A 19,353-nucleotide genomic window follows, 5' to 3' on the forward strand; every position below is an offset into this window, starting at 1 on the left:
TTAATGAGAGAATCTTTGTCATGTTAAAGGTGGAAGTAATTTACTATTCTCCTGAGAAGCTATACTATCTCAGCCCTATAAAAATAATCCTATTTCACCCAAATATTTTAGAGGTATCTTTGTAAAATTTCCATTCCACATATGTAGATTTCTTCCTCCAACTACTGTATACAGAGGGCCTACCAGGCAGGACACTGAGGGGGGCTTGCCTAGAGTAAGTGTACTATGACTCAGTCAGAGCCACTGTGTGATTGGCTTGGAACACTCTCCCCTCCTAAGCTAATTCTGATTTGAATGCAAGACTCAAGTTAGATGCAATCTTTCCCTTAAAGATAGACTGCACCCTTCTCTGCTCCCCTGTAATAGTCTATGCAAGCCTGTAGCATAACATTTATGACAGTTTCATTATCAACTGGTCCTTGACTAGTGTCCCCAGAGAATAAAATCTCCTGGAAAATTGAAGGGAGTATTATTCATCTTTTTATCCCTGGCCCCATGCACAGTGCCTGCCACCCAGCAGACCGTCAAGTTTATGAATAGATGAATTAATGAATGAGTTAAGGATCTTCAATGACAAATGAGAGAGACCAATGTGGTATAAATATAACAGAAACCAACATTCATAGGCATCACCACTTTCTTTTAGTAGCTTCTCATCTTTTCACAAATTTATTTTTAAAAGTTGCCCTAGGGCAGGCACCTTGAGCATTTATCAACTTCATGATAACTGTAAAATCAATAACCAATATTTTCAGAACACCCATAAAAATGAGGTTTAGAAAAGAAAAAAAAATTAAGGATGGCTAGTCAGAAAAGAGAAACTGGAAGAAAATGAGTTCTGCTCTACCTGAGTTAATGGTAATATATGTCTCCCATCAATTTCCCTTTCCTCCAAAGGCAAGGCTCTCCTTTCATCACTGTGATTACTTAGGCATGATAGACTGCTGGTTAACTGATGATCCTGACACAGCAGACACACGAGCATTGTTAATCCTTTACCCCTAAGGCCTTTACCTGTCCACGTACACAGTACATAGTTAGGATTGGTCTCCTGGGAATCCTTATTAATTCCTTTATTTCATATTCATATTCTACGTTAGGAGAAGCATTTACTCTTATTGGGCATACCCAGCATGCTTCCAGGTTGCCACTTTGTCTGCATTAGAAATAATACTAGATACAGATGTCCTCGACTTAGGATGGTTCGACATGTAATTTTTTGACTTTACAAAAATTTGATCTTTTTCCGGCTAGCGATCATGCAGCAAGATACTCTCTCACGAAGCTGGGCAACAGCAGCTGAGCCACAGCTCCTAGTCAGCCACGTGATCAAGAGGGCAAACAACCAATACACTTACAACCATTCTGTTTTTCACTTTCAGTACATTATTCAATACATTACATGAGATATTCTATGCTTTATTATAAAATAGGCTTTGTGTTAGGTACTGTTGCCCAGCTGTAGCTAATGTAAGTGTCCTGAGCACCTTTAAGGTAGGCTAGGCTAAGCTATGATGTTCAGTAAGTTAGGAGTATTAAATGCATTTTCAATTTATGATATTTTCAATTTATGATGGGTTTATCAGAATGTAACCTCATCATTAAGTCAAGGAAGATCTGTATTAAAAATATTAAATTTGAGAATCTGCAGTCTTATAATACTTGATAAAATGAATTTTCAAAAATCAATTAAATAATGTTTCTAAAAAGTTCACCAAGCCACCTGCATGAATATAACTCTATAGGTGTTCCAAAAGAAAGTAGAAAGCCGTCTTCCTTTCTACCTCAAAGAACTTCCAATTTTATTTTATAGTGTTCCTGTGAGTTGTGAATTTGTAAATCGACTGCTTTTCTGAGGTCAACCCAAACTTGTTTTCAACTACCAGTAATATTCTGGTTAAGAACTAATGAAAGGTAGATTTTATTTTTATGGAATAGCCACTTTTTTTTGCACCTTGTTTTACTATCTTCTCTAATGATTCTCAACCCACCTTGCAATTTATGTGACAATGTTGGCTGCTTGACCTGCACATCTGCTCTCCATGCGTAAGTGCTTCACCACGTGCCCCGATCCTGTGTGAGACATTGATAAATTCTGTCTGAGCTACAAGGAACGATAGGTGATTTAAAATATATATATTTTCCTCTGTTCTCACTTTCTTCTGAGAAGTCTTTCATTCTATTTCTGAGTTGAGCTGATTGATTCTGAACTAGTTTAAACCCAAGGTCTAGAGCAACAAGCTGAGAAAAAAATGATAGAGATATATTTTAAAAGTGCCTTGGTTTTATCTTCTGATTCATTCAATACAAAATCTCTTTTACGGATAAAAGTCCCTTTTTATAAGCTGTAGTACTCTCAGTTACTACTGGAGTGAAGCATTACAAAAGAGGAGAAAATGGTGAAATGCTGAAAATTTAATACATGCTAAATGTAAAAGTGAATATTGAACAAGAAAGACTCAGGTTTTGTGATATTTCTGTTGTATCTCTCTCTCTCTCTTTCCCCCTCCTCCCTTTGTTGCTTAATTAGTTTTATAAGTGAAGTATAAAGTTTTAACCGTGAGTAGTGAGTGCATAATAGATAAATATAGGGAAGTTTTAAAACAAATTTGACCTTGAATAAAGTTAGTAAAAATATGAATGGATTTTTCTGCCTGTTCATGTAATCAGAGTACCTCAGCACTACTCTTAAGTGAAATGACTAGCTAGAAAAATGTTAAGAATCTCCTCAAAAGATCTCCTTATCTGACTGATGCCTTGAACCCCATCAAGAACCCCATCAAGAAGCTTCCTGCCTTTCCCTTGAGGCTTTAATCCTCAAATAAACAAAAATCTCACCTATGAGCGGTAAAATATTAAGTTATGAGGTTTTCCAATTCAATATTCATGTTTCTGAAGAGGAGCTTGGGCCATGGAATGCCTTTGAAAATGGGGACTCTAGTTGGAAGACAAAGATCTTCAATGAATCAAATACTTTTTATTGATATAGCAGCCTATTACGTTTGTAGAAATCATGTGGTAGGAAGGTACAATAGTCTTATGGCTCTTTGTATACTCCTAGTTTGTATGCTAAAGTGATTTAGGATATCTTGTTTCAAAAGCACATTCTTCAGTAATAAAGGACTGACTTTTTAAGACCTACTCATTCCTTACCTAATTTTTTGCTACCCACCACAATGGAAAATGCCTTGATTTATGAATTTGAAGGACGTTCTATGTATCTATATTTCTCTCCTCCTTCTGATCACCTACACTGATGTCAGATGTCATGGAACTCAGTGTTTATAGTATAAGGACTATCACTAATACTTAGGTCATCTATTGTCCCTATATATGTATATAGAAGCTTAAATTACACTTTTGATGTCAGTGACTCCTTGTGCTTGAGACAGCTTCCTACTTAACCCTTCATTTTATATAGCACCCACCACCATCACCAAATACTTCCTTCTCCTGAGATTGAAATTTCTTGTCTCTTAATCAAAGTCCATAGTGGACCTTTTACAACAATGATTCTTGGAGATTATACAGAAAATAGTGTTTTATTACTTCATTCAACAAATAATTTTTGTCTACTATTTATATTGACATTACCAAGAATCTTTTAAGAAATGTTAGCTATCACATATTCTAATACTATACATTCTTTAAACTGGATCATCTCCCCATTAAATCTCTATTCCCTTATCCTGTTTAACTTTTGCTTCATAGCATTTATCACCACTTGAAATTATATCATGATTTATTTTTTTATTGTCTATCTCCCTGCACTAGAATATGAGCTCCATGTGGATGGTGAATTTGTTTCATTCACTGTTTTATTCCCAGTACCTAGAACCATCCTTAAGCCATTGTAGGTACTCAGTACTTGTTAAATGACTGGCCCAATCAATTAATTAATTAGTCTCAATTTCAGATACTACCCAGTTCTTCACCATGCCATGTAGGGAGGCTGTGTTACAAATGGGATCTTGCCATATGCCTCAGGTCTATTGGAACTGAATGAAGCTTCAGAAGCAGTGGTAGAGAGCAGCAGTCACTAAACACAAAAAAATATCTATTTCAATTCTTCTTGGCAGTCATTAAGCTCTTGCTTCATAGAGATACAGTTACTTTATTGATAATAAATAATCCATTACTCTTAATTGAAACTAAGGTGTAGCTAATAACTTAAAGGTGAAATTTTTCATTGCCTATTATCAAGTAACTTAGCATATTTACATCTCTATGTGTTGACACCTAAAAAAATGGGTCTTATTATAAATGATAGTTATAAGACTATAGAGTTTTGAAGCAAGCATCATTAAAAATATAAAGCCACACAGAGAGTTTTTTAGTCATTTAAAAATGAAAAAGTGTGTGTATATGAATTCCTAACAAATCTATCACTACAAGGATGTGCAACCACAACTGTGGCAGCAATGATTGAAATGCTTTACAGTGTTCTTAGAATACCTCCCAGCCCTGCTCTCTGTAACAGTCCACAGTGTACAAGAAAGCAGGGACCACAGTAGATAGAGGGAAGGGGATGTTTTCAAGGATCAATGGAGGGCATTATCTGTATAATTGGGTAGAATGCAGCAAATGTTTTAAACAGTTCATTTTGATCATTATTGTCAGTTTTGTTTTGTTTTAAAAAAAAACATGAAATAGGGATTTAAAGTGTAGTGGAGGAAAACTTTCCCCTTCTATACTTTTTAGCTGGTCTAATAATTAAATTGACATAACACAGATTAACAGGAGAAAAAAATTTTCATGCTTATGGGAGCTCATAAAAATATGAGACTCAAAAAGTGACCAAAGCAGGAAGTTTTTTTACCTATTAGACAAAAAAACAATAAATTTGTGAAGAATTGGCAAGACGAAGAAGTTTTGGTTTGGGGTAGTAAATTAGTGAAGTAAGAAGGCTTGTTTATACAGCCTTCTCAGCCCTGAATTCCCTGCCTGTGGTGATAAGGATGCCTTCTACCCTCCTGGTACAGGGAGGGTACCTTTCACATGGGAGATTTATTTCCTGCTTTCAGAGGGACAAAGGAGGGTCAAAGTGTCCTTCTTGCATTGGCTGTTTCTTAAGTAACTTTAACTCAAAATAATCAATATGCCAAAATGGCATATTTGGGGCTGGCATATTCTGCGCCTCTTCAAAGCAAAAGATGCTTTTGTTTAAAATGCACTAAATCTTAGAAATGTGCTTGAAAAATTGTTTTGAAAAACATGAAATCTAATCCAAGTAGAGTAATTATGATCACAGAGCTATATGAGCATCTCAAAACCTCCTTCTCATTTTTATTTCACTCACTTCCTGCCAAAACCTAACTACCAAGGGACAAGGGGAAGGGAAGTGCTAAATGCAATGGTTAAAAAAAGGAACGCAGTTTTAAATTAGGGGTTGCATCAAATGGTCTTATTAAAACATATGATGAGTAGGTGATTTCCAGATGCGAAAACTTTCTTATAGTATTATAATAACAAAACTTTTGGTGTGGTTAATACAAATGCACAGGAAATGTCAGTTCTACTGTTTGTAATTCAGTGAAGCAGCAACACCTAACAGACAGGAAGCACGTAAGTGGTCATTGAAAAGCTGAATTCTAACAACGTATGACTTTTTCTTCTAACCATTTCACATATTTGTGAAATGCTTTAGCATCTCTTTTTTAAAGGTAGAGAAGACAAACCTTTTCTAAGAGTAATCTGAGGATATACAAAATGGACAAAGGTTACAGCACTGATATTTTAAGTATTACTGATCTTGATAACCAAGCATAGCCAATATAAATTACTCTTGATAGGTGGTGCAAGAGAATAAAAAGAAAAATCTGGTAATTAAATCAATTTTGGACCTTTCAGCTTAGACACGTGTAAAAGGTACAACAATAATGTAAGCAAATTTAGCAAATAGTCCAACAAGGCCAAGTCTATTCTATGTAGTATGCATAAGGAGAGAGAAATGTACATATTCATTTTTTTACTAAGAACTTTCCCCCAAAGTGAAATGTGTGGTGTTTCAATTTGTAGCATGAATCAGAAGTGTTAGAGGTAGAGAGAACTAACTTCTGGTGAGGATCAGTCACTGCTGGTGTATGATTTATATATGTTAAATTGTTTTATCTTCATATTAATCTTTGAGTCAAGTATTTTATTGATGAGAAAATCAAGGTTAAATTATATTTTTACTCAGTGGCATACAGCTAGTAAGTAGCAGAACCAGCATTTTGAACCCATACCTGTCTGCCTCTAAAGCTGGGCTATTTCTGCCACATTCTCTACAGTCTTTTCAAAGGAGTCCATAAACATCATATTTTCCCAGCAGGTTTGTTTCTGAGCAAAGGAACAACCTTATCTCTTGACCAGATTGAATAGTGAATTGCAGCAACAATTAAAGGTTGTTCTTGAGGAGAGAATTTCCCTGGAAGTTCAACTGGAACAACTTCGACCATTCTCTCATCTATAAGCCAATTGCCTTTAACTGTGAACTTACCCATTTTTAAGCGGTTTTGGGTTCAAAGCCAATTTGGAGACCCAAACGTTCAGCTCACTGCTTAATTCAACATTAAATTTTATGATTCTGTTTTGCCCTATGTGTTCACCATTGAATTTAAGTATCATTTACTTTTTAATTTCAACAATGAAAGGGTCAGGATGACTTTTTCTGGGAAAAAAAAAATGTCCCTTTCCCGCTCTTGGATCCTCTCACCCATCCAAGACTCACATTTCCATTCCCAGGTCCTATATAATGCAGTGTTGTACCCAGGACTGTTCTCAAGCATTGCTGCTTGGCTTGTTCCCAACTACATCTCATAATTTGCATCAGAGAATCCTGCCATAAATCCCTTCAGGGATTTTTAGGTGGTTAATTTGTTAATTCCTAATAAATGAAATTATACTCAATTATTTGTAAGATGACAACTTAATTAAAGATCACTCCTAGGGTCTTTCACATTTTAAAAGGGGATTCTAGAGATTCATTCATTCTTCATACTTTGAACAAACATGTATTGAATACCTACTTGCTACTTGCAAACACCAGCTATGGAAAATTGAAAAACAAATATGACACATACTCTCTGTCCTCAAAGAGACAACAGTCTAGTCCAGTGAAAGAGATTATGATTCTAAGTAAATTTAATACTACTATAGCACAGCACACAGTTTCTCAAAGTGTAGACCCCTGACCAGCAGCATCAGCATTACCTGGGAACTTGTTAAAAAGCAAATTTTCTGGCTTTACCCCACACCTACTGGATCAAGAACTTTGGGACTGGGGCCCAGCAATCTGTATTTTAACAAGCTTCCAGTGATTCTGATGCAAACTAAAGTTTGAAAACCACTGGTATAGTATTGATGATGTAGGTGCTGAATCCAGACTAACCTGGGTTCAATTCTTGCTCTGCCACCTCTTGATTATATGGCTCTGGGCAAGCTACTTGAATTCTAAGTGCCTATTTTCTCCTTTGTAAAAGAAGATAATGATAATAATAGTACCTACTTGATATGATTGATTGTTGTAAGGATTAAGTTAGTTAATATACGTTAAACACTAGAACAGTGCCTGATGCCAAGCAAGCACTCAATAAATATGCTTTGGTTTTGTTATAAGGCATAAATAACTGTTGAAGACTCCATGTTTCACTTTAAGACCTACATAACTCTTGAAATGATTCATAATACTCCTGAAAAATTGAAAACTTATTTACTCAATAATTAGAAGAATTTTATTCGGAAGCTAAGTTTTATTTCTTCAGCAATGTGGGGTGCAATGTCTTACCTAAATACATGGATGCTTAAGGTGGAAATATTCAATAAATGAAGCTTTTGTTTTGTTTTGTTTTCAGTAAAGACCTGCTAGCAGTTCTCTAGCCACACTGTGTAGGTAGATTCTTTCATTTATTTCTTAGGACTCAAAGCGACCATTAATTGACTGTACTTCTAAGTATGATATTATTTGCTTAGTATTTCATTAATGATATTTCAGGATTTTTTCATTGTAAGAATCATCGCTTCTTGGGAGAGACATCTAGTTCTTTAAGTACAATTACTGTGTTTGAGACTCTTCATAACTTGACGAATTAAATTGTTTTACTTGGTCTTGAATTTTATCTGATGTCTTATTAAAAAAATATATATTTATTAAAAATACATATAAACTTTATTTAAAGCTACTAGAAAGTAGTATCACAACCAGAAAACACATTTCTTAGATTCAGTTTGGTGTCACTTTCTGCTTTCCATGAATTGGGGTAACAAGAGCGTCCCTCTGTGTGCCCTTCTCTTATAAGTCTGCCAAGCAATTAGCATCTCTTAACATTTCCAGGCAGCTGCCTAATGAAATGCTTGTTTCTCCAGAAAGTCATTTTGCATATAAAACTCTGTCTGATCCTCTGAAACTAACAAAGGTATTTCCAGTCCAAAAGACACTCTGACATTGCCAAAACAAATGTTCAGATATTAAAAAATCCCTTCCAAAATTTACATTAGGCCTATCTATAGAGTATCAATTTAGGCAGGGTGACCATTAAGAAACAAAGTGGCATCTACAAAGATTTTTCCTCACTTTCGAAATATCTTCATTCCGTAGTTCTTTCAGCATATTATGAATTCCCAGGTACATTTCTTCATTTGCTTTCTGAAATGCTTCCTTAGAGGGAAATCAGAACCATGAAGAGGATGTAAATGAGAAAAAAAAAGTGCTATTTAAGCTTTATCCAGCTGTTCTTATCTCCATCTTTTTATAGCTAGTAGACCTTTGCTTCATTCTTTAGGTTTGTGGAAGATGAACAGATTTCTGCCCACTCTTAAAGAAGGTTCTTTCCTAAGTATTTAGAGTTCCATTTTCAGGACACAAGTTCAATTCCCTTATCTTTTTATTTATGCATGCCAGCCTAGAAAGGTTTGAGGCTTAACTATGAGAAAATACAAGTCACTGCCGTAGGAAGATGCAGTATTCTGACACTTCTACCTTGACTGCATGCACAATTAAGCTAAAAGCTTTGGGCTTAACCTCTTTTCATTAGCTGCATATATACTTGCAAATTTTTGCAGTATTTGGCAAGTATGGGGCATTTCTTAGAGGTTAGGGCAGAGAGTCATTCAGTATAGTGATTGTCAGGATGTATTAAGGTTGTAGAGAGCATGCCTTGACAACTGATAACACACTAGGGTTATCGTCAAGGCCCAGAACCTGAAATAATCTGATCTTTGGAAAAGGCTAAAAAGACAGAACTATTCCTGGTATCAGAACAAGAGCAATAGGATGTTCCTAGGATCAGAGCAAAGAAATCTGCCTTGTCGTCTGTGCTGTAATCAGACTATGCAACATTCAGAGTCAGATGGAATGTTTTTCCATTTCCCCACCTGCTCACAGATACCAATCATGTCATAAACACAGGGCCAAGCGAAGTGAATTGCATTGTAACTTCTAACACAGACTTTTATAGCTGTAATACCCCAAGGGCAAAGAGACCTCAAGAGAAACCAAGAACGAGAAAAGAAATAGAGGGAGAGAATGAGAGAGAGAGAAACTAGTCAGGAAATGGATCAAGGTTGGGTACCATTCCCAGTATTTGCAACTCTAAGATCAATGATGCTTGTGCTTGAATCAAATGGGTTATATTTTAGTGACAGAGATAATGAACAGGAATCCTGGGTTTTAACATAAAAAACTTTAGACTGACCACTGTTCCCTTGATTCAATGCATTCATCAGAAAGAAATGACTTCTCAAATTTTTTTTGCATCCTGGTTTACAGAGAAATGTAAAGACAAAGTTTCTCCATACAGCAATAATTAAGTACATCACAACACACACACACACACACATACACACGACTAGTTGTCTTCATTTTGCCCTTTTCAAATGAACTGAACCCTTCAGAATTTGTCAAAAGGTCTTGAGACTTTTGTTAATATACACAAAACCTGACATAAAACTTGCTCAAAAATGTCTCAGCTGGAAATTTACTTGAACTCTATTGGTTTGTATTGAATGGAATATACCCAAGTGTTGTAGTTTTGCAGTGGCTCAACCTGGAATTCTTAGGAAGCAAATTCCAAGAGTAGAGGAAGTTTTGTAGTATGATATGGTAGAGGAAGAAAGATACTGTCTGCTTTAACTAAAAGTAATTATTCACTAGGAGTTAGTCATGGTGGTTCTTCTGTTCCAGTTTCACTACTGTCATATTCATCTTAAAACTTAAGAAAAAGGTAGTGATGACATATTTAAATCAATGTCTAACACAAAATACTGTGCCACACACAAACCCCTCCCCCAACTCCAAAATAGCACATTATATGAAAGCCTCAAAGTAGCTGATATAATCCTCTCACGTTTCAATTACTTTTCAGACCCAGACAGGTTTTCTCAATAAATCTTTTATACAATGGTAGAAAAAAATGACAATTACTAAAGGTTTTTGAAACATCAAAAGCTGAAGGATTTTTCCTATGTATTTAATTTTACAATTAGTAAGTCATACAGAAGGAATATTTATTAGATCTAACTTTTGCCTTACCATAGCCCTAAGCAACATCCCATATATCATATATTTAGCAACTGAAGTACACTTGGAGGTGCCAAAGTTATCAGTGAATTTGGCCAAACCATTGACTAAACAGTCCCTGAAGTCAAATAATGAGTCACACAGGTTGACATTGATCAGTTAATTTAGTCAAAATGGTCCATCTGGAGCGTAAAAACACATTGCAAAAATAAAGGAGGAGGAGGAGATTATCCAGCATGGATCTAGCATTTTGTACTTTCAAATATTTTATTATTGATTAGAATTTTTAGTAAGGTTTTGGAGAAAATGGACATATGGCAAGCTAAGAATTCTTATTAAGAAGATATTTATACACAAATATTTAAAGATGAGATTATAGAAGGTCTGGGATTTGCTTCAAAATAACCCAGTGCCAGGGGTTTGGGAGGGGCAGTTAGTAAGGTATGTAGATAGGATGGCCATATAATTCATTGCCCAAATTGGAACAACTTTGAGAGATCAATGGAAAGTTAAGATAGTTAGCAGTCACATATTGATTTAGATGTGAAATGTGGAAATGGAAATGTGGTCAGCCTAAGTTTAGCAGAAATAAGATTTTTAAATTGTGGAACCTGGGTGATGGGTATATAGGAAATTCATTATACTCTTCTCCTAAATTTGCATAGGTTCTGGAATTTTCCTTAATAATAGTTCTGTAGCATAAAGAACATTAAATATCTGGCATTAAAGGCGATATGACTTTGGTTAACTCCTTTTCTATATTGAGTTGATTGGGCTCCACATGATGGCAAATTTTCCTTCTCTTTCTGAAAGACTGAAATTCAACAGCAAGTAAAGTTAAACCTGACTTGAATTAGAATGAAAATAATATGGTCTATGAAGAGAAGGATAGGAAGAAGGCTTATTCAATAACACCATCGATAGCAGATTTTAATGACATCCTGAAAAATAGAAATGAGTAGTAGTATTTATATTAGTGTTCTGTAGAAAGGAGTCATTCTGTAGAACGCGAGTCCTAGAGAAAAGAAAAGAAATAAAAGACAAGAAGTAAAGGACTCCTCTCTCCCTGGGTAAACAATAGTGCTCTGAACCCAGTAAGCATGGGGCAAGTGGTGCTGATGGGATAAGACATAATCATCAGTTAAACTGCACCTATGTGCAAGCAATAAAAACCAACCAGAGCAGCACAGGCACAAACTTTATGGGTTTCCTTGGCCAGATGTCATCATCAACATGGATCACTACTGGTCTTTCCATCCTGGAGTGATCTGTATTGATTGTAGAGGCCAAAAGAATCCAAATCCATAGGCTGAATCTATTGTGTTAGGGTTTCTTTTCACTCCAGCTGTGACCATGAGTATCATTAATTAAATCTGGCAGTCTTATCACTTCTTGGACTGTGGCTCAACCTTGTATCTATTACTCATTCATATATGTAATTGTATGAATTAATTCATTGGTCATGAAGGGAATGTTAAAGAACAGTAGTCCAAGAAAGAATACTATTGGGAAAAGGAAGTTTGCATAAAGTTTGTTTTTTTTTTTTTTTTTTTTTAATTTTTATTTATTTATTTATTTATGGCTGTGTTGGGTCTTCGTTTCTGTGTGAGGGCTTTCTCTAGTTGCGGCAAGTGGGGACCACTCTTCATCGCGGTGCGCGGGCCTCTCACTATCGTGGCCTCTCCCGTTGCGGAGCACAGGCTCCAGACGCGCAGGCTCAGCAATTGTGGCTCACGGGCTTAGCCGCTCCGCGGCATGTGGGATCTTCCCAGACCAGGGCTCGAACCCGTGTCCCCTGCATTGGCAGGCAGATTCTCAACCACTGCGCCACCAGGGAAGCCCCTGCATAAAGTTTTTACCTCATATTCTGATTCCCCCACAACATAGAAGTAGGTCACATACTCCAAATATAACAAGTTACAATGGCTCAAGTAAATGAGTGATCATTCCTAGTTTATTGTTTAATCCACACCACAACTCTATGATATATTAGATATAAGGTATGCACTATTATCATCATCATCATTTTACTGATGAGAATATGAGACACAGAAATGCTAATAACTTGTTAAGTTCATCTGACTGGCTAGTTGCAAAGCAAGGATTTGAACACAGGCATCCTGACTCCCAAGCTATGCTCTTATCCTCAAAATCTATCCTGCAAGGCAGCATTTCCAAGTGAGTAGTCCTAACAAGCTGTACCATAAGTGACTCAAGATTAGAGAGGCTGAGTGCTTTAGTTATATTGACCACATGTTGCCTTCCAACAAATATCAAACGTCTTCCTTTGTTAAAAAGAGAGAAAACGGTTCAAGTTTAAATTGGCCAGAAGTTTGGGTCAATTACCAGTTGTAAATAGTGTATATATATATATATGTCAGGGGTTAGCAAACTATGGCCCTTGGGTCAATTCTGACACTAGCTATTTTTGTGAAAAAGTAAAAATATCTCATTGGGACACAGGCACACCCATCCATTACTATCTATGAATGCCTTGGGGCCACAATGAGTAGTTGCAATAGAAACCGTATGCCCCACAAAGCCTAAAGTATTTCCTATCTGATTCTTCACAACCAAAGTTGCCAATCCCTAGTCTAAGCGAATCATAGTAATTCCATTTCCCTTACTGTGATTGGTTTAAATGAAGGCAGGTGATACTTTTCATGTCAATGAGATGCTTGGGGAAGTCTACTGTGTGTGACATGGGAGCACATGGAAAAGTAGACTCTTCAAAAAGAAAATAAGAAAGAAGCATTTGTTCTTTCAGCCTTTGAACATTGTATGAGGACATGTTTCAAGGGCTTTGTTAGGGATTGAATTATGTTCCCCCCCAAAAAAAGATACCTTGAAATCTTAACTCCCATATCTAAGAATATAACCTTATTTGGAAATAGGGTCATTGCAGATGTAATTAGTTAAGATAAGGTCATCCTGGACTAGGGTGAGTCCCTAATCCAATATAACTGTTGTCTTTATAAGAAGATGGCCTTGTGGAGTCAGAGACACTGGGAAAATACCATGCAGCAATGAAGACAGAGATTGAAGTGATGCATCTATAAGCCAAGGGATACCAAAGATTGCCAGCAAATCACCAGAAGCTAGAAGAGAAGCCTGGAACAGATTCTCCCTCACATCTCTCAGGGGGAATCAACCTTGCTAAAACCTTTATTTCAGACTTCTAGCCTCCAAAACTGTAAGACAATAAATTTCTGTTGTTTAAGCCACACAGTCTGTGATGCTTTGTTATAGCAGCTCTGGAGAACTAATACAGGGTTGCTGCAGCAAACTTATATTAATGAGGGAAGTAGGCTGAGAACAAGAGTCAAGACACTGAGGATGACAGGACACAGAAGGAAAGTTGGTACAAACCTAAGGCATTGAGTATACATTAACCCTCTGAGTTGATCAAACCTAAAATTATGCCTTGAGATTTCTTACCTGGTATAATAAATCCTCTTATTGCTTAGGCAATTTTGCATAGTGTCCTATGTTGCTTGCAACCAAAAGCATCAAGAATGATATATCATATAGCCTGTATTTTCCAAAGCAATCCTGATTTCAAATATCCTATTTCATTGTCTACACAAGTACTGTCAAAATTAGTAGCAATTACTTTCTTATCTTTGGTTCAGAGAATAAGTTGATTACAGCAATACCATGCTGGGAAATAGGTAGAAATGCAGAAGAGAAAGGAAGGTTTTAGAGACAGAGGGCAAGGCAGCAACGCACAGAAGCAACTGACATAGGATTAATCTCCAAAATATACAAACAGCTCATGCAGCTCAGTATCAAAAAAACAAACAACTCAATCAAAAAACGGGAGGAAGTCCTAAATAGACATTTCTCCAAAGAAGACATACAGATGGCCAAGAGGCACATGAAAAGATGCTCAACATCACTAATTATTAGAGAGATTCAAATCAAAACTACAGTGAGGTATCACTTCACACTGGTCAGAATGGCCATCATCAAAAATATCTACAAACAATAAATGCTGGAGAAGGTGTGGAGAAAAGGGAACTCTCTTGCACTGCTGGTGGGAATGTAAATTGATACAACCACTATGGAGAACATAGACCTGCTTAAAGAGGTAGCAATATCTCTTATTGACTTGACTTCATAAGACACTGCCCTGACAAGCCACTGAAATACTGAACTCATCAAAAAAAATTATACAGACCATTAAGATTTGATGGAGAAATTACCACTTCCTACCCATTTCTGTAGACCAGGCTCTTATCCCTTTAATGCTTGAATTACTCAGCTGATCATTTGGTATCCCTGACCATATTTCTATAAATACTTACCAAACTAGTCTTCTTTAAATGCCATTTTCATGCCTTCTATCATCTCCAGTACCTCCCTACTGTCTTTCTATACCAGATCCAAACATCTAATCCTTGATCCATTTCTCTAATGTCATACCTCAGTTCTTTATATATCATTTTACACTCCAACCAAATCAATTATGTAGCTGATCTAAATAGTATTTGCATTTTTTCTGTTAACCTCTTTTCATACTACAAATAAAGGTGTTCCTATTGAAATTTAGCTCTACACTCTCCTTCAAGACTCAGTTAAAACTCTTCTGCTTATAAAGACCTTCTGCTATATGGCAGTCCAATTTTGATAACTTTCTGTCGGTCCCTCTCTCTGTTTCTTCTGCACCTAGATATGCATATTACATTTGCCCAGATGCTTTCTGCCTTCAGATTCTTGTCAAGTGTATATATTTGGTTTTATTCTCCATGCAAGATTAGAAACCCCTCAAGGACAGGAATCTTGCCTTCTTTTCTTATGAGTTGTCCTCAATCCCTATCAGTGACACACAAGATAAGAACTTTTAAATGCGTGCTGACTGACTTACACATGCTTTCATTCATCTGAGTGTATTAAGCTCATCAGCAGCTGGTTGAGCATGCTGATTTGAAAAACTCCTCGAATGTATACAATAAGTGATACATTTCATGTTTGGTGAATAACTGCTCTCACTTTAAAATTCTAAAGTGCAGCATAAAAATAGCATATGACAAGGCTGTCCATCTGGAAGTAGCGTTCTGTACATTACAAAGTGAGCAGACACTAAATCCTGAAGAGGACTCAAATTGGAGAGACCAGTGAAGTGTTTTGCCAACAGGAAAGGAAGATGATTGCTTTTCTCAAACTGTGCCATGTTGCCAAGTATAGGAATCCAGCTGTTGTGTGAGATTTATATTCATTTCACTTAACTGTAAATGCATCATGCATCATTTTTCTTTAATTACTCAGATTAGCTGGGTAGGTGTAGGTGGTGCACTGAGGTCTGAGCATAATCAAAAGGAGCTACTGTGATAAAGTGAAAGGAAAATATTTTTGTAGTTAATGGATGAAAAAGTATGTTTACGTGAAAAAAATAAGATCTTGTCACTAAAACAATCTAATTAGTGTTAAAATCTCTTTAGTTATCCAGGACTGAGAATCTTCCAATTATAGATGATGTGAATTTGTACAAGAAATCTACATCACTTTTTTTAAACTCTTAATTACTTTTCTATTTTGTGCACTTATATTCAGGGCATTCTGATGGGCAGCTTTATCCTCTGTAAGCATGCTTGCATACCTTTTCCTCAAATCTCTGAAAAGATTTCAGTTTTTTGAATTTTGACATCAGAATTCCTGGCTGGATTTTCAAATCTTCTATCAGATTTTTCTACCCTCCATAAAACAACTCAGTTCTTATATGAGTTTCTCATCTAATTTTCTCTGTTGAGTATTTTAAGATTTTTCTCAAAATGTTCCATATTTTCAAAGTAGCCCCTGTCCTGTCTATCATATTTGGAAATAATTTTTATCTCTTACTGGAAAACTTCAACTGACTTTTTAACCTCAGTTTCATATCCTAATGGTACCTGCTATATCAGCATGTCTTCTTATGTGCATCTAAGTATCTTCATTAACTACATTTAACATCTGTACACATACACATTTGGTTTTTCATCAATAAATGGTTGATAAATGGAATACAACTTTATTATTGTTTGATATTCATTGCATAACAACTTTACTGAAAATAAAGGCTATATTATATAATCCTGGTGTTGTGTCAATCCTCTTAGCACCCAGAAAAATGCCATATCCAAAGTAAGTATGAATGATCATAATGATTAATCTAAGTTAATCAACTTCCATTGTTATCTTCCCCCAATTTTCATATAACCTTTATATCCTCCTGCAAGTGCATAGCTCCTGTAGAAATCCCAATTTTGACTCCCTTCAGATGGCTCAGGAATATTGTTCTATTAGTCATTATTATGTAGCATATTCACATAAGTACAGTATTCCATAACCATTTATGATTTTTATTAATTATTATAATTGCCATATTGCACTGAAACGGTTCAGCTGCTTCCTGTGGAGAGCATGATAGCACTGCAATAACCTCTACATCCTCCACCCCACTTTGATTCTTGTGAACGCTCAAGTTTCAACTGTACTGCTTGCAAATGTAATCACTTGCACTGTCTTAAGTTAACTGAAATTTCTTAAACCTTTACCCTGAGTCTCACTCACTACAGTGCTTCTCTCAGCCAAGTCAGTATATTAAACTAAGCTTTGTGAATAACATGGCTTTCTAAGAAAAAGAATTTAGGGTAAGTATGCATAATAAGATCTACAGAAATATGGTTACTTTAAATGATTATCTTTCCAATGACTAGTCTACAAGAGAGAAAAATGTTCTAAAATTTAAAAAAATTGTACTAGCTTTCAGTAATTCTCCCTTTGAAGAGACAATGACCTGCATGACATCAAGCTGAAGAGGATAATTTAGCTAGTTAGGCATTCAGTGAGGATTCAATTGGGTCAGAAGCAATACTTTCCCTTATGAAGGGAAGTACTTTAAATTTTACTAGTAGGGATAGGAATATAGTTCAGGAAATACATAACTTGTTTATTCACTCTGCCTCTAAGCTAGAGAATAGATAGAACTCTTAAGTTCCCTGAGTTTTTTCTAAAAATATGAAACTATCACTTTATCTCTCTCTCATTCTCTCTCTCTCTTTCTCTCTCTCTATATATATATTTAGAAATGAGAGAGAGAGATAACTAAAGAGATTTTATATACATATATATGTAATATATACATTCCATTTTCCCAACTCAGGAAGCACTAGTACTGAGGCATTTTGAAATATCTCTACATTGAACACAAATTTTGTAGCGGACAAAATGGTGCCACAAGCATGTGATATATTATTCCTCCTTTTATTTTACAGGACTATATTTTTGTGTGTGTTCTCTCTCTTATTAAAGCTATTTCTTTGAGTTACCCAAAACACTAGAGAAAGTGCTAAAGAGTTTCAAGTGCCTTTCATTTAATATAAAAACTGTGCAATGAAAATGAGCCCATAAATAAGAATGATTTTTTTTAAACACTAATGTTTGGAGCTTTTAAATAGAATTCTGGAGTGTAATGTTTCAGAAGGGTCATACAAAATCCTATAGAGAGCAATATGACTTTGAGTGGGGAAAGAGGGATGTACCACATATAGCTTACAAATTGCTTCATCAGATTCTTCACGTTTGCAAAACTCAAGAACAGCAATTCCGATTGGCTCAACAAGTTTAGGCAATTACCTTACAGATGCAGTAACAGTGAAGAAAGTTCAGTTCGATTTCTGCAAGCACTAGTCCAAATGAGAACTGCAAGCAAAGCAATGAGTAGCGATTTTTTCTCCTCAGTTCTTAATGCTGTAGGCAAGGGATTTAATCCTAAAGGCTGTGCTATTGAGATCAGGGAAGAATACTGAGCAATGGGTAGTGATTTCAGTGAACGCTGCTGTAGGCACTGGTGGAAAGGAAATAACACAAATCAGAAGGAAAAATAAAGGGCAACTGGGAATAACAAAAGATAAGTAAGGCTATCAGTGCAAAAGAATGTTTTTATAAAATGATAAATGTGGAGAAACAATTTGTTCTCTTGAGACACAAAATCTTTTAAAAAGAAGTCATCTAATCTTTAGAGGGTTGAAGTGTTAATAACGTACTTGGGGATATTTAAGTTATTGTTGCTGGTTTGCTGATATTGTGGTTTTCAGCTTCCAAATGGCTTTTGGGTAAGTAACAATCTTCCATTTAAAATCTGTCTGCCCTGCTGACACTCTCTGATCACATTGCTTACTCAGAACAGGTGTTTCATGAAACCAGCTTTCAGTGCCAATAATGAGGCACCTTAGAGGGTCCACACCTCAGCACAGATGTGTGTAGTTCTGAAGTCTGAAATCTCTGATGTGTTCAAATTTGGAAATTTAAAGCAAAGAACAAATAGTTTTCTTGCGTAATGTTAATGTCTTTCTCTTCTTCTTTAGAAAATATGTGGGCTTCACGTGTTAGAAATGGATGTTATTTTCCCTGCATTATGGCACCATAGGAAAGATCTGTGTGGAAGATAAGCTTTTATTCTCATTATACTGTGTATGTGGAGGCACTAAGAAATATGAAATCCTTCACTGGTGCAAACGAAAAGGTTTTCATTTCGTCTGGAGGGGAAATGTGCCAAAGTGGCTGAAAATAATTCAAGTAATTGGCAAAGAGCTGTACTCTAAGGAGCCTTTTGGTGTAATGTGATTTGGTGCCTTTTAGGGGAGCAAGTGAGATGTGATTCTATCTGCCCCTGAGGGCCAAGAGATTTTAAATATTACAGGATCCTTAAGGTAGATCATGATGAATTACAAAGTTGAAAGACAACCTGGAATTACGAGATCCTTAAAAAATAATAATAATAATAAAGATAACGCTTACTGAGTTAGAGAATGTCCCTTACCATGTATTGTTTGTACTTTGCCTCAACACAGAGAAAATAGTCTTACTTAAAAGCT

General features: G+C 35.9%; 1 long non-coding RNA gene across 6 annotated transcripts in view; it reads right to left on the bottom strand.

The window, feature by feature from the left end:
* LOC309660134 overlaps positions 1 to 19,353 on the bottom strand; it is a 242,950-nt gene that overhangs the window by 17,548 nt on the left and 206,049 nt on the right. The gene's annotated exons all lie outside the window — the stretch shown is intronic.

The sequence above is a fragment of the Balaenoptera physalus genome (genome assembly GCF_965194825.1).
Source record: "Balaenoptera physalus genome assembly, chromosome: 4".
NCBI lineage: Eukaryota > Metazoa > Chordata > Mammalia > Artiodactyla > Balaenopteridae > Balaenoptera > Balaenoptera physalus.